We start from the raw sequence: 23025 nt of genomic DNA on the forward strand, positions 1-23025 counted from the left end.
CTGGGACCGAGAGACTGAAAAACAGCTTCTATCTCAAGGCCATCAGACTGTTAAACAGCCACCACTAACATTGAGTGGCTGTTGCCAACACACTGTCATTGACACTGACCCAACTCCAGCCACTTTAATAATGGGAATTGATGGGAAATGATGTAAATATATCACTAGCCACTTTAAACAATGCTACCTTATATAATGTTACTTACCCTACATTATTCATCTCATATGCATACGTATATCCTGTACTCTACATCATCGACTGCATCCTTATGTAATACATGTATCACTAGCCACTTTAACTATGCCACTTTGTTTACTTTGTCTACATACTCATCTCATATGTATATACTGTACTCGATACCATCTACTGTATGCTGCTCTGTACCATCACTCATTCATATATCCTTATGTACATATTCTTTATCCCCTTACACTGTGTATAAGACAGTAGTTTTGGAATTGTTAGTTAGATTACTTGTTGGTTATCACTGCATTGTCGGAACTAGAAGCACAAGCATTTCGCTACACTCGCATTAACATCTGCTAACCATGTGTATGTGACAAATAAAATTTGATTTGATTTGATTTTGAATTGAGACCAAATTCAAAGCAAGAGCACATGCAATTGATTTGATGTGCAACATATCACAAATATATACATACACACATCAAATAGACTATATCACATGTTTAAGACCCATATTTAGGGTTTCCTCAGTAGTTGAGGGTGAGTGAAAATGTCCCTTCTGCTCCTTGACTGAATTCATTCTAAATTGTGACTCACAGCCTGGATTCGGTCTTACGTAGCAAAATGTAAAATGGTGCTTTTTACATTGGATAAAAGTAGAGAAATCATATATCATACACTGCATTTGAGGAACAATGGGAAATTCATTCTACTTTGAAAGTTGATCAACTTGTAAACTCACTTTTGAGAAAATTGCCTTTGAATATTTATGGTTTCTAGTGAAGAGCTCTTCTTTGTCTACACCCATTCAGCATTGTTCACACCCTCTTATTTAAGCTTTAGACCCACCCATCTTGTTTCGCTCTCGGAGCACATACTTGATGCTCTGGCCGATGATTTGTTTACGTCGGGAAAACATGAAAACAGCCTAACCAGCTCTGCTGGCAACAAATTCATTACACTTTTTTGCAGACATTTACTGACACTGGCCATATTCAACTGGTGTTGTACACACGTCAGGTAATTTTAGCTAACGAGCCAGCCAGCTAACGTTAGCTAGTTAAACAACAATGAAGAAAGTGCCAACACTGCCTAATATTAGGCTCTATCTAGAAAAGCAACCAGCTCTGAGAAATGAATAATTACGTCCACTATGGAGCCAGCCAGTTAACATTAGCTAGCTAGCTAACAGTATACTTTATCTTATGACATATAGCTAGCTAGCTAGGTAAACAATTAACCTAGCTAGGTAAACAACGTTTAAGATCACACACACGTCACGTAATGTAAGCTAACGAGCCAGAAAACCTAACGTTAGCAAGTCAAACATCAATGAACAAAGTGCCAACAATGCCTAACATTAGGCTCTAACTAGAAAAGCAGAAAACAGCTCTTGGAAACTAATAATAATGTCCACTAGGGAGCCAGCCAGCTAACATTAGCTAGCTAGCTAACATTACAATTTTGCATAAGACATATAGCTAGCTAGCTAGGTAAACAATGAACTTAACGAGGTAAACAACATTTAAGCTCACACACGTCATGCAACGTTAGCTAACGAGCCTGCCAGCCAACATTATCTAGTTAAACAAAAATGAACAAAGTGGCAACAATGCCACAGTGCTGGGAGCTAACCAACCATGTACAATCTTAATTAAATGGCTCTGGGAAACAAATAATTTCAGCTAGGGAGCCAGCCAGCTAACATTTTCTAGCTAGCTAGCTAACAGTACGCTTTAGCTTGAAATGAAACCACTTTCTGTCAAAATTAGAAATGTGTAATATATGAAAATGTAGCTAGCTAACACTAAACTATCCTACCTGCATACATCAACATGGATCATGGATGTGTCTCCCTGTCAGGAATGCCATACCATGGTTGCCCTTAGTCTGAAGATGTAACCCGGAGACAGGTGTTTTCTACATATTTTTAGATATCATACTCTAATTCCACTGATTTCAAAACTTCAAAAATGTGTGTCTCGACGTGATTTTCGTATTTTCGTAGTACAGAACGATGATACAATTTCAATTTAAATGTGTTTAGGGCTATGCGTCCCGCCAGCGGGACACCTGTCGACAACTTCTGGTGAAAATGGAAGGGCGTGCAATTCAAATAAATAATCATAAAAAATATGGAAATTAAACATTTAGGTACATACAAGTGTCTTATATCGGCTAAAAGCTTAAATTATTGATAATCTAACTGCATCATCCTGTTTACAATAGGCTTTACAGCGAAAGCATGCCATGCCATTGTTTGAGGAAGGCGCCCCACATATTTTTAAACCAGCACAGGTTTCATAAATTCACAAATAGCAACTAAATATTAATTCACTTTATGAAAATCTTACTATGATTTACAATCCAAAGGGCCCCAGCTACAACATGTAGTGTCTTTATATCCTAAAAAGTCTATTTAGTTGGCCCCATCAATTTGAGTAATCCACTCGTTCAACATGCAGAGAAAGGAATCCGAAAAACTACACCTGAACTTTGTTTCAACAAGTCAAAATACGTTTCTAATTATATCCAGGTACCCTAAAATGAAATTAAACTACAATATTTCATATGGAAAGAAGTATGTTCAATAGGAAAGCAAAATTAGCAGGTGCGCAGATTTCCAAACTGGTGTCTTCGTACTAAAACTCATACTTCTTCTTCATTATTCAAGTTAGAAGCTGTGAACCAGGCTGTGATACAGCCCTACAGGATGCTTTCGTAAAGGTTTGTGAGTGTTTTCGGTGACAATCCAAATTTCTTCAGCCACCTGAGGTTAAAGAGGTGCTGTTGTGCCTTCTTCATCACGCTGTCTGTGTGGGTGGACCATTTCAATTTGTCCGTGATGTGTACGCCGAGGAACGTAAAACTTTCCACCCCTCCACTACTGTCCTGTCAATGTGGATAGGGGGGCGAACCATCTGCTTTTTCCTGAACTATACAATCATCTCCTTTGTTTTGGTGACGTTGAGTGAAAGGTTATTTTCCTGACACTACACTCCGAGGGCCCTCATCTCCTCCCTGTAGGTCGTCTGGTCGTTGTTGGTAATCAAGCCTACCACTTTAGTGTCATGTGCAAACTTGATGATTGAGTTGGAGGCGTGCATGGCCACGCAGTCGTGGGTGAACAGGGAGTACAGGAGAGGGCTGAGAACGCACTCTTGTGGGCCCCAGTGTCGAGGATCAGCGGGGTGGAGATGTTGTTTTTTCTACCCTCACCACCTAGGGGCGGCCAGTCAGAAGGTCCAGGACCCAGTTGCACAGGGCGGGGTTGAGATCCAGGGTCTTAAGCTTAATGACGAGTTTGGAGGGTACTATGGTGTTAAATTCTGAGCTGTAGTCAATAAACAGCATTCTTGCAAAGGTACTCCTCTTGTACAGATCGGTTAAGGCAGTGTCCAGTGTGATGGGGGGGGTAAAGCAAATTGGAGTGTATCTAGGGTATCAGGTAGGGTGAAGGTGATATGATCCTTGATAGTCATTTAGCTCAGTTACCTTAGCTTTCTTGGGAACAGGAACAACAGTGCCCCTCTTGAAGCATGTGGGCACAGCAGACTGGGATAGGGATTGATTGAATATGTCCGTAAACACCCCAGCCAACTATTCTGCGCATGCTCTGAGGACTCAGCTAGGGATGCCGTCTGGGCCAGCAGCTTTGCAAGGGTTAACACATTTAAATGTTTTACTCACATAGTACATGGTGAAGCAGAGCCCACAGGCTTTGTCCTAAAAGCGAGCAAAGATTTTGTTTAGTTTGTCTGGGAGCAAGACGTTGGTGTCCGCGACGGGGATGGTTTTCTTTTTGTAATCCGTGATTGACTGTAGACCCTGCCACATACGTCTCATGTTTGAGCCGTTGAATTGTGTACTTTGTCTCTATACTGACGCTTAGCTTGTTTGATTGCCTTATGGAGGGAATAGCTACACTGTTTGAATTCGGTCATGTTTCCGGTTGCCTTGCCATTATTAAAAGCAATGGTTTGCCTTTCAGTTTGGGGCAAATGCTGCTATCAATCCACGGTTAGGGAAGGTTTTAATAGTCTCCGTGGGTACAACATCACTGATGCACTTACTAATAAACTCGCTCGCCGAGTCAGCTTATACATAAATGTTGTTATCCAGTTAAGCATTAGGGGGCGCTATTAACATTTTTGGATGAAAAACTTTCCAGTTTAAAAAAATATATTTTGTCACGAAAAGATGCTCGACTATGCATATAATTGACAGCTTTGTATAGGAAACACTCTGACGTTTCCAAAACTGCAAAGATATTGTCTGTGAGTGCAACAGAACTGATGTTACAGGCGAAACCCAGATAAAAATCCAACCAGTGACGCATTTTTTGAAACCGCCTCATGCCAATGATTCCTTATATGGCTGTGAATGAGCTACGAATTAGCTTACGTTTTCCACGCATTCCCCAAGGTGTCTACAGCATTGTGACGTCTTTTTACGCATTTCCATTGAAGAATAGCCGCAAGGGACCATATATAGCAAGTGATCACATGGTGTCTCCCGCAGAAAATCTTGCGTAAAATACTGAGGTAGCTATTTTTACAATCGCTTCTTATAAGAAACCAATTTATTTATTTATTTTTATTTCACCTTTATTTAACCAGGTAGGCAAGTTGAGAAGAAGTTCTCATTTACAATTGCGACCTGGCAATTGCCTCGACGGATATATTATCGAATATATATGTTAAAAACACCTTGAGGATGGATCCTAAACAACGTTGGCCGTGTTTCTGTCGATATTATGGAGCTAATTTTGAAAAAAAATTGGCGTTGTAGTGGTAGCATTTTCCGGTCGATTTCTTAGCCAAGCATGATGAACAAACGGGAGCTATTTCGCCTACAAAAATAATATTTTGGGAAAAAAATGAACATTTGCTATATAACTGGGAGTCTCCTGAGTGAAAGCATCCGAATTTCTTCAAAGGTAAATTATTTAATTTGGTTGCTTTTCTATTTTCGTGAAAATGTTGCCTGCTGCCAGCAGAGCCTAGCATAGCATTATGCCATGATAAACTTACACAAATGCTTGTCTAGCGTTGGCTGTAACGCATATTTTGAAAATCTGAGATGACAGTGTTGTTAACAAAAGGCTAAGCTTGTGTTTGAATATATTTCATTCATTTCATTTGCGATTTTCATGAATAGGAAAAGTTTCTAGGGGTATTTATGTCCGCTGCGTTATGCTAATTCGTTTGAGGCTATGATTACGATCCCGGATCCGGGATTGCTAGTTTCAGGAGGATAATTATCTGAGGCTATCCGGAACATATCCCAGTCCACGTGATCGAAGCGATCTTGAGGCGTGGAATCCGATTGGTCGGACCAGCATTGAACAGACCTGAGCACGGGCCTTTCCTGACTTTAGTTTCTGTCTATAGGCAGGGAGCAACAAAATGGAGTCGTGGTCAGATTTGCCGAAAGGAGGGCGGAGGAGGGCTTTGTATGCAATTGCGTAAGTTAGAGTAGCAATGATCCAGAATGCTGCCAGCTCGAGTCGCGCATTCGATATGCTGATAACATTTAGGGAGCCTTGTTTTCAGATTAGAATCTGAAAAAGAAATCCCCAGCTTCAGTAAATGCAGCCTCAGGATATATGGTTTCCAGTATACATAGAGTCCATTCAGGGCTCTATGTATAGAGCTGTCAAGGTGTTTACTTGGGGGGATATACACGGCCTTGATTATAACCGAAGAGCATTCTCTTGGTAAATAATTCTGTCTGCATTTGATTGTAAGGAATACTCAGTCAGGTGAACATAAGGCCTTGAGTTCCTGTATGTTGTTATGATTACACCACAAATCGTTAATCATAAGGCATACACCCTCAATCTTCTTCTTACCAGAGAGATGTTTGTTTCTGTTGGTGCGATGCTTGAAGACACCGGTGGCTGTACCAAATCTGATAACATATCCCGAGTGAGCCATGTTTCCGTGAAAAAGAGAATGTTACAAAATCTGATGTCTCTCTGGAAGGCAACCCTTGCTCGAATTCCGTCTACCTTGCTGTCAAGAGACTGGACATTGGTGAGTAGCATACTCGGGAGTGGTGAGCGATGTGCATGTCTACGGAGCCTGACCAGGAGGCCGCTCCGTCTGCCCCTTCTGCGATGCAATTGAATTGGGTCGGCTACTGGGATTAAATCCATTGTCCTGGGTGGTGGTCCAAATAGGATCCGTTTCGGGAAAGTTATATTCCTGGTCGTAATGTTGGTTAGTTGAAGTTGCTCTTATATCCAATAGTTCTTCCCGGCTGTATGTAATAAGACTTAATATTTCCTGGGGAAACAATGTAAGAAATAATACATAATAAAACGCAATACTGCATAGTTACCTAAGAACGCAAAACGAGGCGAGCATCTCTGTCGGCGCAATATTATTATCATCCACTTGGCGTTTTTCCTATTTTGGCCTGACATGGTTCCCAATCAGAGACAGCTGTTTATCGTTATCTCTGTTTGGGGATCATATTTAGGCAGCCCTGTTTCCCACTTTCTGGTGTCGGATCTTGTCTCTGTGTAGTTGCCTGTCAGCACTCGTTTGTATAGCTTCACGTTTGTTCAGTGTTCAAATAGGAATGTACGCATACGACGCTGCGTCTTGGTCCGATCTTTATAACGAACGTGTCAATATGTTTCAACACAGATCACAAAAATGCTTGTACGCAATTGAGAAACTGTAAATACCACCCCACATATACAAAAAAAGAGTTATGAATTGTTGTGGTGTACTCACTTTTGAGGACATAACTGAAGTACATGGTACAAACAAATATTATAAAAATATTCCTAATGTGGAGCAATAGGGCTTGAAATTACATAATTTTCTTCGAAATGTCCACTGAGAGGCGCAGAGACACCATTCAAATGTGTGCAGACTCGTACCAACTTTAGCTTTAAGCACAAAGTGGTTTAGTGTGTGTGTCACCAAGAGAAATTGGTATTTGTTTTTAAGTCTATGAAATTATTTAGTATTTTTTTCATGTTAAGAGCTCTAAATTTGGTTGAGAAAATCACAGCGAGATGGATTTGCTAGACTGCCACCATCCATATGCTGTTTCCTAGGCTCACTGGCTCAGAGGAAGAGAAAATCGATTCTTTGTTTGGATAAGCCAGAAAATGTGACACATCACTCCCTATGCAAATACGAAGTCTGAAACCTGACACTTCAAGTCAGCTCTGCTGAGACAGTGGGAGAGGAGAGCATACAGATGGGGCTTTCTTGAACTATAAGGCACAGGACCGTACGACGTTCACTTTGTACATCAAAAAGACAGTCGGATCTGGTCCAGAACAGCTTAAATGCAAGCAAAACTAAATGCATGCTCTTCAACCGATCAATTCCCTCTTCCCGCACTTCTAGTATCACTACTCTTGACGGTTCTGACTTAGAATATATGAACAACTAGAAATACCTAGGTGTCTGGTTAGACTGTAAACTCTCCTTCCCGACTCACATTAAGCATTCTCCAATGCAAAATTAAATCTAGAATCGGCTTCCTATTTCGTAAAAAAGCATCCTTCACACATGCTGCCAAACATACCCTCGTAAAACTGACAATCCTACTGATCCTTGACTTCGGCAATGTCATTTACAAAATAGCCTCCAACACTCTACTCAGCAAACTGGATGTAGTCTATCACAGTGCCATCCGTTTTGTCACCAAAGCCCCATATACTACCCACCACTGCGACCAGTATGCTCTCGTTGGCTGGCCCTCGCTTCATATTCGTCGCCAAAACCACTGGCTCCAGATCACCTGTAAGTCTTTGCTAGTTAAAGCCCCGCCTTATCTCAGCTCACTGGTCACCATAACAGCACCCACCCGTAGCACGTGCTCCAGCAGGTATATTTCACTGGTCACCCCCAAAGCCAACTCCTCATTTGGTCGCCTTTCCTTCCTGTTCTCTGCTGCCAATGATTGGAACGAATTGCAAAAATCACTGAAGCTGGAGACTTATATCTCCCTCACTAACTTTAAGCATCAGCTGTCAGAGCAGCTCCCCGATCATTGCACCTGTACATAGCCCATCTGTATATAGCCCACCCAACTACCCCATCCCCATGTTGTTCTTTTTTGTTCTTTCTCTACTTGCACATTAATCTTCGGCACATCTATCACTCCAGTGTTTAATTGCTAAATTGTAATTATTTTGCCTCTATGGCCTATTTATTGCCTTACCTCCCTAAACCTACTACATTTGCACACACTGTATATAGATTTTCCTATTGTGTTATTGACTGTACATTTGTTTATCCCATGTGTAACTCTGTGTTGTTTATGTCGCACTGCTTTGCTCTATCTTGGCCAGGTCGCAGTTGTACATGAGAACTTGTGAATTTAAAAACAAAAATTAAGAATTATATGCTGTAGCATTAAGATTTCCTTTCACTGGAAATAGGGGGTCTAGCCCGAACCATGAATAACAGCCCCAGACCATTTTTCCTACTCCACCAAACTTTAAAGTTGGCACTATGCATTGGGTTAGGTAGCATTCACTTGGCATCCACCAAACCCATATTTGTCCATCGAACTTCCATATGGTGAAGCGTGATTCATCACTCCAGAGAACGTGTTTCAACTGCTCCAGAGTTCAATGGTGGCGTGCTTTACACCACTCCAGACGATACTTGGCATTGCGCATGGTGATATTAGGCTTGTGTGCAGCTGCTCGGCCATGGAAAGCCACTTCATAAAGCTCCCAACGAACAGTCATTGTGCTAATGTTAATTCCAGAGTACGTTTGGAATTTAGTAGCGAGTGTTGCAACCGAAGACAGACTATTTTGTGTATGTCCATTACATGAAATCTGAATAAAAATCCATTTAAATTACAGGTTGTAATGCAACAAAATAGGAAAAACACCAAGTGAGGTGAATACTTTTGCAAGGCACTGTAGCCTATCACTTGTGCACCAGTGATCTCTGAAGAGGAAACGGCAATATGTAGGCTACTCTAACAACATCACTCGCACTGGTCCTCTGAGATTATAATTCCAAGTTACACGTTCAAATATTTAGGGTCTTATGACGGTATGCTTATTCAGCTACACGCGTTGCTGACAGGTGTAGAAAATCGAGCATACAGCCATGCAATCTTCATAGACAAACATTGGCAGTAAAATGACCTTACTGAAGAACTCAGTGACTTTCAAAGTCAGTTCTTCAAATTTCTGTGCTGCTAGAGCTGCCCCTGGTCAACTGTAAGTGCTGTTATTGTGAAGTGGAAGCGTCTAGAAGCAACAACGTCTCAGCTGTGAAATAGTAGGCCACACAAGCTGCCAGAACGGAACGATTGACTGCTGAAGCGAATAGCGCGTAAAAATCGGATTTCATGTTGTGGAAATGAAAAAAAAACTTCTTACAAAAACTTTTTTTTAAATAACTGAAATGTGGTGGGTGCATATATAGTCACCCCCTTTGCTATGAATCCCCTAAATAAGGTCTGGTTCAACCAATTACCTTCAGAAGTCACATAATTAGTAAAAAATAAAGTCCACCTGTCTGCAATCTAAGTTTCACATGATTTGTCACATGATCTCAGTATACAAAACACCTGTTCTGAGAGGCCCCAGAGTGTACAACACCACTAAGCAAGGGGCACCACCAAGCAAGCAGTACGACGAAGACCAGGGGGCTCTCCAAAAAGGTCAGGGACAAAGTTGTGAAGAAGTACAGATCAGGGTTGGGTTATAAAAAATATCCAAAACTTCCCTCGGATCACCATTTAATCCATTATTAAAAAATGGAAATAATATGGCACAAACCTGCCAAGAGAGGGCCGCCCACAAAAACTCATGGACCAGGCAAGGAGGGCATTAATCAGAGAGGCAACAAAGAAACCAAAGATAACCCTGAAGGAGCTGCAAAGCTCCACAGTGGAGATTGGAGTATCTGTCATAGGATCACTTTAAGCCATACACTCCACAGAGCTGGGCTTTACGGAAGAGTGGCCAGGAAAAAGACATTGCTTAACCTCTTAAGTCGACCCTCTACTTTTTTGAACATTCTGTTAAAAATCGCGCAACATTTCAGCGCCCTGCTACTCATGCCAGGAATATAGTATATGCATTTGCTTAGTCTGTGTGGATAGAAAACACTCAGACGTTTAAAAAACTGGTTAAATCACTGCTGTGGCTTTACCAGAACGGCATTTACATCGAAAAGCACAGGAAAAACTGATCACTGAAAATGGGAAAATATATCCATGCGCTACTTGAACCCATTGATAAACGTGAACCACAATTAATTGACTGAGGTTGCAGTACCTACAGCTTCCACACGGTGTCTAGAGTCTTGTCATTTCCCTTCGAGTTTTTTCTTGGTCAAACACATACAGGGCACCGTATCTCCTCCGGTCTAGGACCGGATATTTTCGTTGAGTTTCTAGCCGGACATTTTTCCAGACGGACAGCTAATGATCTTTACATCGCCTCCTGATTAATTGTATCGCTTATTAACGTTTACTAATACCTAAAGTTGCATTACAAACGTATTTCGCAGTGTTTTGTGAAAGTTTATCGTCGACTTTTTGAATTTTAAAAAATGACGTTACGTTTTGAAACGATGTTTTTTTCGTTTATCACACAGTCTACATATAACGATATCTAGGCTTTATATGGACCGATTTAATCGAAATAAAGACCCAAATAGTGTTTATGGGACATCTAGGAGTGCCAACAAAGAAGATGGTGAAAGGTAATGAATGTTTTCTATTTTATTGTGCGGTTTGTGTAACGCCGAAATGCTAATTATTTTGTTTACGTCCCCTGTGGGTCTTTTGGGGTGTTGCATGCTATCAGATAATAGCTTCTCATGCTTTCGCCGAAAAGCATTTTAAAAATCTGACTTGTTGCCTGGATTCACAACGAGTGTAGCTTTAATTCGATACCCTGCATGTGTATTTTAATGAACTTTTGAGTTTTAACTAATACTATTAGCATTTAGCGTAGTGCATTTGCATTTCCAGAGCTCTAGTGGGACGCAAGCGTCCCGAGTAGAAGCAACAGGTTAAAGAGCTTGGACAATTCCAGAAAATGATGTAATGGCTTTAGAAGCTTCTGATAGGCTAATTGACATAATTTGAATCAATTGAAGGTGTTCCTGTGGATGTATTTCAAGGCCTACCTTCAGGTTCATTGCTTCTTTGCTTGACATCATGGGAAAATCAAAATAAATCAGCCAAGACCTCACAAGACCTCCCAAGTCTGGTTCATCCTTGGGAGCAATTTCCAAATGCCTGAAGGTACCACGTTCATCTGTACAAACAATAGTACGCAAGTATAAACACCATTAGACCACACGTCCATCATACCGCTCAGGAAGGAGACGCAAGGACGTAATCCACCGTCTTTCTTGGCCACAAAGAAAAACCCTGCTCCTGCCGGGGAGGTGGATGGACGCATGAGGCCTGCTTCCAGAGCGTCCTTGATGTAGGTATCCATAGCAGCTCGTTCGGGTGGAGATAGGGAAAAGATCCGACCCCTGGGGGGGCAAGTGCCCGGAAACAGTTCGATGGGGCAATCATAAGGTCTATGGGGTGGTAGCATGGTGGCCCTCTGTTTGCTAAATACCAGTTTGAGGTCATGGTAACACTCGGGAACTCGGGTCAGGTCGATGGATTCTAAAGACTCGGGAGTAGAACTCGGGGAATTCGGGAAAATACATGTAGCTTGGCACGTAGGACCCCACTGCTTGATAGTGCCCACAGACCAGTCGATGTGAGGGTTATGGCTGTGAAGCCAGGGGTATCCAAGGACGAGAGGGAACTCGGAACAGGAGATCAAATGAAAGTTCATCAATTCCTTGTGTTGTGAAACTGAAAGTCGCAAGGAGGTAGTGACATGAGTGACAAGTCCAGATCCCAAAGGGCTTCCATCCAATGTAGTAACCCTCATGGGGTCACTTAGAGGTTCAAAGGGAACGCCATTCTCCTTCGCCCAGACACCATCCATGAAGTTACCTGCGGCTCCAGAGTCTACCAAGGCTTGAAGGTGAAGCTTGTGGTTGTCCCAGGAAAGGGTGACTGGAATGAGCAGACGGGAGTTGGACGGATGGGAGGAGGTTATGTTTCCCGTTACAGTTCCCCCCGGTCTGTACGGGACAGAGCGTTTCCCTGGAGCCCGGGACACGTGGAACGGAAATGGCCCGGTTTGCCGCAATATAGACAGCGTCGCTCCCTCATCCGGCGTTCTCTCTCAGCCTGGGAGATGCGTCCAATCTGCATGGGTTCCGGTGGAGCCAGCGAGGATAAAGGTGGGGACTCGGAGCTGGGACTGATAGGGGCTAGAGGTCTACGGTTGAGTTCTCTCTCTCTCAGACGCTGGTCAATGCGTGAGGCCAACTTGATCAGGGACTCGAGATTGTCCGGTGGTTCCCAGTGGCCAGTTCATCTTGGATAGTGTCGGAAAGGCCTTTCAGAAAGCACACAGTGAGCGCCTCGTTGTTCCAACCACTCGCTGCTGCCACCGTGCGGAACTGGATGGCATAGTCCGTCACGCTGCGCCGACCTTGGTGGAGAGTCAGGAGCTGTTTGGCTGAGTCAGGACCACTGCTTGGGCCTTGAAACACTCGTTTGAATTCCTCAGCAAAGGCAGAGTAGCTGGCACAGCAGGAACTATGGGCATCCCACACAGCAGTAGCCCACGCCAGGGCTTTTTCCGACAGCAGGGTGATGATATATGCGATCTTAGACCGGTCGGTGGGGAACGACGAGGGTTGCAGCTCGAAGGAGAGAGAACATTGGGTGAGAAACCCTTTACAAGCACTTGGATCACCTGAGAACCGTTGGGGAGGTGGAAGACGAGGTTCAGCCAGAGGGTTAACTGCCATGGATACGTGAATCTGAGGTACTGGGACGGGAACTGTTGCCGAGGTAAGTCGATCAGATATCTGCTTTATGGAAGTCAGCATCTCCGACAGAAGATGAGAATGTCTAGCCATTAAGGCCTCTTGCTGAACCAGGGCGGCTTCGTGGCGTTGGACAGTCTCCTGGTGGTGGGACAGCATGGCCTCTGGGTTCATTTTTGGCTCTGTGTTTCTGTCAGGACCCGGTTACGAACCCGGGTCTCCGGAGTGAGAAACAGTCACTTAACCAACTGAGCCACGAATAGTCGGCAGAACCCAGAAGATGAGGCAGACACAGCAGTACTTGAGACGGTGTATTTAATGAAGTAAAAAATGAAGTCCTTCAGGAACACATGTAACTCCACAACCTCAAAAGGAATTCCACAAGAACAAAGGTAATCCTCCAAGACAAAAAAGGTAAATCCACAAGGTGGTAGGTATAGCACAAAAAGCCTCAAAAGATACTCAAAAATAAATAAACAAGAACAAAAAACAGAATTCCACAAGAGCGTCCACCGGGATCAACAAGAGTTAACAGAATAATAGGGCTGGGTGCTAACATACAAACACAGAGCCAAGGACTGAGGAAAACAAAGGGTTTAAATACAATCAGGGGAAACGAGGCACAGGTGCAAATAATAATGGGGATCAAGGGAAAACAAAAGGTCAAAAGGCACAATGGGGGCATCTAGTGACCAAAAACCGGAACAACCCTGGCCAAATCCTGACACTCTTATAAGACACACTGCAAAATATGTTAATAGGTAAGAAACTACACCATGCACCCAAGGTTTTTGGCACTCCCAAAATACGGTATGGTACTGTATTCTGAATAACAGTAAATTACTATCAATTTTCATTCTATATATATATATATATATATATATATATATATATAAAAGAGAGAGAGACTTACTTTTTGTCTTTCTTTAATGAAACATAATTTCATTAAAACCTCAACACCCCCCCTTAAAATAAAACACCAAAATATATCCTGTACTGCATACATGTACCATACTCACCTTTCCCTCTACCACACAATACAAAACACCACACATCACAATAACCCAAAAACCTCACCACTTCAACAACCGTATATCCAAAATATCTTCCCCAGCTAAACAGACAGCCCCCCCAACACACCATATCTCCTGAAAAATCTCCACACTTTTTATCATTTTATAGAACTCAAATTCTACCCTAAGACGTGCAGAGACAATCCCATGAAATAATAGTAAAGGGTCTGTTATTCCCCACCTTTGACCCTGTTCTTCCTTGTTATCCAATTAGCCAACTTTGCCTGAGCAAACAGAAAATTCAACAAAACACATTTGGCCTTCTCCTTATTTGAATAGCTGTACCCCATTATAAACATCCCAACAGTAAAAACCACCCCCAACCTCTCACACAGACATTCCAACGGAGATATGAATGTCAGGCACCCTGAAAACACATGAATCACAGTTTCTCTCATAACACAGAAAGGACACCCCTGCCCAACCTCTTTGCCAACCAGCTGCTGTGGCTTTAAAACCCTCCACCGGAGTCTTTGGTGCTGTGGTTTGTAGAGTCCAGTTTATAGAGCCTTGCTCCCTTGCCAGTCCCCTGTCTCTGCTGTCACCTGCAGTGGAGGAAACATTGGTGCCTCCCCCCTTTGGCTGCTCAAACACCCCCCTTACCAGGAATCTCTCTAGCAGCCTAAGATACGTTATTCCTGTGTTATGGAAGCACTTTCAGGGTTTTCCACCCCTCCTCTCCCAGCAGTCGTAGGTCACCCAGCTTTTGTAAACCCGCTGCTATCAGTTTCCTCTGCAGGGTAGCAGACTGAACTGATCTCAAAGGGATGGCTGGGTTGTGGAAGATAGGCCCCTCCCACAGCCCAGGCTCCTCTCACACCCACAACCAAGGCTCCACACCCCCTTCTTGTGTGGGCCTTAGAGCTGCCAGGCCCTCAGAGTAAAAATCAGAGAGACCTTCTGTACTCAGCCCCTCCAGCCTCATGAGGAACAGCTGCCGGTCCAACCCTATTCCAACAGCTCTCCTTAGCAGTGCGCATGCTGGTTCCCTCCAGTCAACATCAGTATGGTGCACCGCCTTTAGTCGGAAAGCAGCCACCCTGCTCTACAGTTCCACCAGGCCCTGTCCTCCTTCGTGGACGGTCAAGTACAACACTGCCGACCAAAAAAGGCCACCAGCTTGCGTTGAGCCAGTTTATGCCACAGGGAAGATGCCACCAAATGCCACAATGGTCCTTATGGCCAAACATTTATATTTTTGCTTCATCAGACCAGAGGACATTTCTCCAAAAAGTACGATCTTTGTCCCCATGTGCAGTTGCAAACTGTAGTCTGTCTTTTGTATGGTGGTTTTGGAGCAGTGGCTCGGACAGCCAGTTTATGCCACAGGGAAGATGCCACCAAATGCCACAATGGTCCTTATGGCCAAACATTTATATTTTTGTTTCATCAGACCAGAGGACATTTCTCCAAAAAGTACGATCTTTGTCCCCATGTGCAGTTGCAAACTGTAGTCTGTCTTTTGTATGTCGGTTTTGGAGCAGTGGCTTCTTCCTTGCTGAGTGGCTTTTCAGGTTATGTCAATATAGGACTCGTTTTACTGTGGATAGAGATACTTTTTTACCGGTTTCCTCCAGCATCTTCACAAGGTCATTCGCTGTTGTTCTGGGATTGATAAACACTTTTCGCACCAAAGTACGTTCATCTCTAGGCGACAGAACGCGTCTCCTTCCTGAGCGGTATGATGGACGTGTGGTCTAATGGTGTTTATACTTGCGTACTATTGTTTGTACAGATGAACGTGGTACCTTCAGGCATTTGGAAATTGCTCCCAAGGATGAACCAGACTTGGGAGGTCTTGTGAGGTCTTGGCTGATTTATTTTGATTTTCCCATGATGTCAAGCAAAGAAGCAATGAACTTGAAGGTAGGCCTTGAAATACATCCACAGGAACACCTTCAATTGATTCAAATTATGTCAATTAGCCTATCAGAAGCTTCTAAAGCCATTACATCATTACACCATTACTACGCTAAATGCTAATAGTATTAGTTAAAACTCAAAAGTTCATTAAAATACACATGCAGGGTATCGAATTAAAGCTACACTCGTTGTGAAACCAGGCAACAAGTCAGATTTTTAAAATGCTTTTCGGCGAAAGCATGAGAAGCTATTATCTGATAGCATGCAACACCCCAAAAGACCCACAGGGGACGTAAACAAAATAATTAGCATTTCGGCGTTACACAAACCGCACAATAAAATAGAAAACATTCATTACCTTTCACCATCTTCTTTGTTGGCACTCCTAGATGTCCCATAAACACTATTTGGGTCTTTATTTCGATTAAATCGGTCCATATAAAGCCTAGATATCGTTATATCTAGACTGTGTGATAAACAAAAAAAACATCGTTTCAAAACGTAACGTCATTTTTTTTAATTCAAAAAGTCGACGATAAACTTTCACAAAACACTTCGAAATACGTTTGTAATGCAACTTTAGGTATTAGTAAACGTTAATAAGCGATAAAATTCATCAGGAGGCGATGTAAAGATCATTAGCTGTCCGTCTGGAAAAATGTCCGGCTAGAAACTCAACGAAAATATCCGGTCCTAGACCGGATTAGATACGGTGTCCTGTATGTGTTTGACCAAGAAAAAACTCGAAGGGAAATGACAAGACTCTAGACACCCTGTGGAAGCTGTAGGTACTGCAACCTCAGTCAATTAATTGTGGTTCACGTTTATCAATGGGTTCAAGTAGCGCATGGATATATTTTCCCCATTTTCAGTGATCAGTTTTTCCTGTGCTTTTCGATGTAAATGCCGTTCTGGTAAAGCCACAGCAGTGATTTAACCAGTTTTTTAAACGTCTGAGTGTTTTCTATCCACACAGACTAAGCAAATGCATATACTATATTCCTGGCATGAGTAGCAGGGCGCTGAAATGTTGCGCGATTTTTAACAGAATGTTCAAAAAAGTAGAGGGTCGACTGAAGAGGTTAAAGGCACAGTCATCTTACTGTATGTAAACTCCTGACCCACTGGAATTGTGATAGAGTGAATTTTATAAGCGAAATAATCTGTCTGTAAACAATTGTTGGAAAAATTACTTGTGTCAGGCACAAAGTAGTCCTAACCGACTTGCCAAAACTATAGTTCTTAACAAGAAATTTGTGGAGTGGTTGAAAAGTGTATGTAAACTTCCGACTTCAACTGTAGCTGTTGTTCATTGTTATTCAGAAACTTCAACACTTGCCTCCGGAACGAAACAGCTTGCTTAACGGCATCTGCCTCAACCTGCCGACAGTACACGAAAACCGCTAGCAAACCTACCAAAATGACTCAGCTCTTTCCTGATTTGATCATCCGTTATAAACGGCGACAAATTTGAAACTACCACCCTTGTGGAATGGGTAGAAAAAGGTGGAATTGGCACGAACACACCCCTTACAAGTATTCCACTAGCAATTAGCCAACCAAATGTGCTCCTTTCTGGAACACAACCACAGCTTTGTTCATTCTGGAAGCAGAATTTCTAAATTCAGCACGTACCTGTTCAAAGACAGGGAGCAGAACCCCCTCCACTTTAACTCCATTCTCAGGAACACACCTGAATCCATACCGTATCAACAGCGTCTCCTCCGCGTTAGGCTGAGAAGCCACCGCGCACACCGCATCTTCAAAACCCCAGGAAACTAACTCTGTCCTCTTCCACCCTAACTTTGAAAAAACCTGTGGATACCGCTAAAACAAATAGTGCATTAACCTGTTATGGCTGCAATCCAACTATCGGGATAAGTGTCATCAACAACCGCTGAATAGCATAGCGCTACATACAATAAATATTACTATAAATATTTATATTCATGAAATCACAAGTGCAATGTACGAAAACACAGCTTAGCCTTTTGTTAATCCACCTGTCGTGTCAGATTTTGAAATTATGCTTTACAGCAAAAGCAATCGAAGCGTTTGTGTAAGTTTATCGATTGCACAATAAAACATTAACTTCATATGGTTGCAAGGGCAGCATTGAGTAGCTTGGATGAAAAGGTGCCCATTGTAAACGGCCAGCTTCTCAGTCTCAGTTGCTAATATATGCATATTATTATTAGTATTGGATAGAAAACACTCTAACGTTTCCAAAACTGTCAAAATATTGTCTGTGAGTATAATATAACTTATATTACATGCGAAACCCTGAGGAAAATCAAAACAGGAAGTGGCTTCTATTTTGAAAACTCCATGTTCTATAGCCTCCCTTTCCTGGATTTAAAGGGATATGAACCAGATTCCTTTTCCTATCGCTTCCTCAAGGTGTCAACAGTCTTCAGACATAGCTTCAGGCATTTATTTTGAAAAATTAGCCAGAACGATAACATCGCCTCAAGTGGTCACCTGAGTTTTGTTTGCGCAACAGAATTTGGACAGCCATTGTTTTCCCCTCTCCTACTGTGAAAGACATTTGCGGTTGATATATTATCGATTATATATTTTAAAAACAACCTGAGGATTGATTATAAAAAAACGTTTGACATGTTTCTGTGGACATAATGGAAACTATTTGGAATTTTTGTCTGCGTTGTCATGACCGCTCTTTCCTGTGGATTTCGGAACATAAAGCGACAAACAAACGGAGGTATTTTGGATATAAAAATCATCTTTATGGAACAAACAGAACATTTGTTGTGTAACTGGGAGTCTCGTGAGTGAAAACATCCGAAGATCATCAAAGGTAAACGATGAATTTGATTGCTTTTCAGATTTTCGTGACCGAGCTATTGAAAGAAAAGAAGAAGAAAAAATACGTTAGGACAGAGTCCTCCACACCAAACACTCGAACTCCAAAAAACTCCCAGCATGCAATGCGGGAGAGGAGAGGAGAGGAGAGGAGAGGAGAGGAGAGGAGAGGAGAGACAGAGAGAGAGAGAGAGACTAACAGTTCTGATTATCTGCCTAAAATCTAGAATTTCTGAATTCACAGAACTAGAATGAGAATGACACATATGCAAGGTGGCAGCTTTGTGAAGAGCTTGAATAAGAAATTCCTGTTGGGACTTCTATGACAAACACACACCCTCCGAGCCTAAGGATCCCGACATTGATTGTGGATCAACTGAACTGTTAAGTAGTAACCAGGGCACCTTGTGTAATCAACACATCAAATGTTCCATTCCAGAAATTTGAATTCAACCAAGTTCATTGGTCCTACAAAAACAGCCACCATCGAAAATCAGCCTTGAATCTCATCAAACACAATATTATTTGTGTATTTAAAATGTAACATCCTTATTTCATTTAAAAGTAAGCAGCACCACGGGCTAAGATTATTCTAAAAAGACCCTCCGATTTGATTACAGAGAGAAAGTCTGAGGAAAAAGACAGCAATTTGTGGCTTACCCTCCTATCATCCCTCCCTCTTGTAGACCCTATTTCATTTTAATTGGTTATTCTAAAATTCAGTACAAGTAAAACACTTGTATCCGTTGTTAAAAGTTAAAATAATACACAATTCAAACAGTAAGTAATCAATCCAACTGAATCCAACCAGACAGTTAATTGGTTATTCAGTCCGATACTTGTCTGATAGTTTCGTTAAGGAGTGGATTTAGATTGGTTTGGCTCGGAGTCTTCCTTACTTGGTTGGTCTGGTGAAGTGGTCGATGGTGGGTTTGTGTTGGGGTGGGTGGGTGGGTGTGTGATGGAGCCTGGGTTGGCATTTGCTGTATGGAAGTGGCAGTTGTGGGTGGTCGGTGTTGTGTCCAGGGTTGGTGCTGGTGTTGGCTCTATTTCAGGTCGCCACTGTCAACCTAATCAAATAACAGCACTACCAACACTCCTCACTCTCATTCTTCTCTTTTCAATTTTTTGTCTAAAATTACACACCGTTTATTAATTTGAGTCCAAATAGACATTATATATTCACTTGCTGATTGGTGGTGATGACGAACACTGAAAGTATCTGAGGAAGTGTTTTTATGATGAGAAATTACTAAAAGTGCATGATTTAAAGGTTTTTGGGGTGTTCCATGCTCAATCAATCAGCTTTAACATTAGCGATAGAAATCACAATCTTCCAATGTTATTGTCTGCATCATTTCCAATTTAAAATATATTTTTATTTTTTAAATATATTTTCCTTCTATGTTACTTTATCCTAACCCTACCAGACCTCCCCTATTTGGAGTAAACTAATCTAGTTTGAGAAACACCCTGGAGTCCCGGAGTCACCTCTTCATTGTTGACGTTGAGACTGGTGTTTTGTGGGCACTATTTAATGATGTTGCCAGTTGAGGACTTGTGAGCCATCTGTTTCTCAAACTAGACAGACTAATGTACTTGTCCTCTTTCTCAGTTGTGCACCGGTGCCTCCCAATCATCTTTATATTCTGGTTAGTGCCATTTTGCACTGTTTTGTGAAGGGGAGTAGTGCACAGCGCTGTACGAAATCTTCAGTTTATTGGCAATTTCTTGCATGGAATAGCCTTCATTTCTCAGAACAAGAATAGACTGTCGAGTTTCAGAAGAAAGTTATTTGTTTCTGGCCATTTTGAGCCGGTAATCGAACCCAGAAATGCTGCTACTCCAGATACTTAACTGGTCTAAAGAAAGCCAATTTTATTGCTTCTTTAATCAGAAACAACAGTTTTCAGCTGTGCTAACATAATTGCAAAAGGGTTTTCTAATGATCAATTAGCCTTTTAAAATGTTTTATTTTATCTTTATTTAAATAGGCAGGTCAGTTAATTAAGAACAAATTCTTATTTTCAATGACAGCCTAGGAACAGTGGGTTAACTGTCTTGTTCTGGGGCAGAATGACAGATTGTTACCTAGTTAGCTTGGGGATTCGATCTTGCAACCTTTTGGTTACTAGTCCAAATATTTTACTTAATTTTCTGTTATTACCACTAGGCTACCTGCCATCCCATGATAAACTTGGATTAGCTAACACAAAATGCCATTGGGACACAGGAGTGATGGTTGCTGATAATGGGCCTCAGTACGCCTATGTATATATTCCATAAAAAAATCAGTTGTTTCCAGTTCCAATCGTCATTTACAACATTAACAATGTCTACACTGTATTTCTGATCAATTTGATGTTATTTTAATGAATTTGAGGCTATATTGATGGACAAAAATGTAGCTTTCCTTTCAAAAACAAGGACATTTCTAAGTGACCCCAAACTTTTGAACGGTAGTTTTTCTTTTTGTAGTATAAATATTTGTGCATGCAGAAATATATACTCTTTACAGACAGACTTTACGGTAGATTTCCTGTAAAAAAGCAAACAGGCAATGCTTCTAGAACTCAATTCATACAGTCCCATTTTTACCACATTCTTGTCGGGATAAGGCTTTTATATTTCCCGCAGATGCCAACAAGTTTAGATGTGGGAGTAGACAATGGGTGAATGTTTATTTTAATAAATCCATTGAATATATCACCATCACAAAGAAATCCATTATTCATTTGTATTCGACAGGTCCTTAGATGTATTTTCAAAAGAATAGAATGGCATATTTTGTGATTAATTATGTTATCGGTCTGAGCAGCCTATAGGCTACATGGTTGTGCCATGCACATTAAATCAATAGTTATTTTGTTCATTAAACAGACCAGACACACTTAGGCTTCCCTGATCACAGTCAACACACATTTTAAAGTAGGCTAAGAATACAATGAAACATAACAGAATAAAATAAAAAAATATTCTTCCCACACAACTTGCATCACAGCAAACATGTGGAATGGCTGTTATTTTGAAACAGAGACCAAGGCAAGCCCATGCTTTTTTGATCCAAATTGTATCTCTTTCCTACCCTCACTCCACTTTGTTAGGGAGCCGGCGTAGGGTCTTGCGTTGAGAGTATCTTCATCATGACATCATCAAATAATAACAATATATGTTTTCAGTCTCCATGTTTCACAACCTCCATAGGCTTTTGTAGTTGCCTATATGCGATTGAGCGAAATAAGAGGCCTACACTTGATTTAGGCTAAGTTATTTCATGCTAAATGTTTCTGATCAGCAATAAATGAGTAAAGGATTAGATTAGCTATACCACTTCCACTTATTTGCTCAGTCAGATAATTATCCAAATATACAGACGGAGATTCAGTGAAAGAAAATCACATTGATTGATTAAGGCAAGTCACAGGCTTTTGGTCAGAAATAGGCCTAGGCAACAAAGTGACTGCAAGTGAAGAACAAAATAATGCAGTTGTTAAAAGTGATACATTCTGGCAAAATGTTCTGATCAGTGGAAAGAAATGAGCCAACTAGACAAGATGAGCAGCACTCACCTCAATTTAACAAACATTTCAACAGCCTAACTGTAGCAAAATCAATATTCTGTGAAAATTGAAAATCTGACATTGGTTTATTTAAGAACCCACCATTGGATGACTTTGGGGGTTTCAGTAAGCAACAATTTGATGCCTTAAATTGCATTATCCTGCTTTATTCCGATATTTTCATCATTCAATGATATTTATTCACACAGAATTTTTTTATTTATCCATCCAGTTATGGTTAAGATAACAGTGCATGTGGTGAGCTATGCAAAGAAAGAAGTGACATGCCTCGCATAGTTTAGAACTAGCAGGAGGATAGTAATAACAATATATTTCATTAATAAAGAAAAGTTGGACAAAAAGGTAGTGGGATGCTAAACTTGGTGGGAAAATGTATTGGTTTGAAAGGTGTAATCTATATTAAAACAAACTATTCTAAAAAGCAATTCTGCAACAAAGCATGGTGGAAAATATGATAATGAGGCCCCTCCCATGTCTTTTTCACTCTGAGAGAGTTGGTGGAAATGAACTCAACACAGTCGAGAAACAACACCAACACCTGGTTAACACTTAATCTATTCACAGCAGGTGGTGTCAATTTCAATCCCACTGGTGTTCACCAGTGTTGTTAAATTGGTTGTTTAGCAACAATGGGTGTG

This window comes from Oncorhynchus nerka, linkage group LG22 (assembly GCF_034236695.1).
Source record: "Oncorhynchus nerka isolate Pitt River linkage group LG22, Oner_Uvic_2.0, whole genome shotgun sequence".
In the NCBI taxonomy this organism is placed as follows: Eukaryota; Metazoa; Chordata; class Actinopteri; order Salmoniformes; family Salmonidae; genus Oncorhynchus; species Oncorhynchus nerka.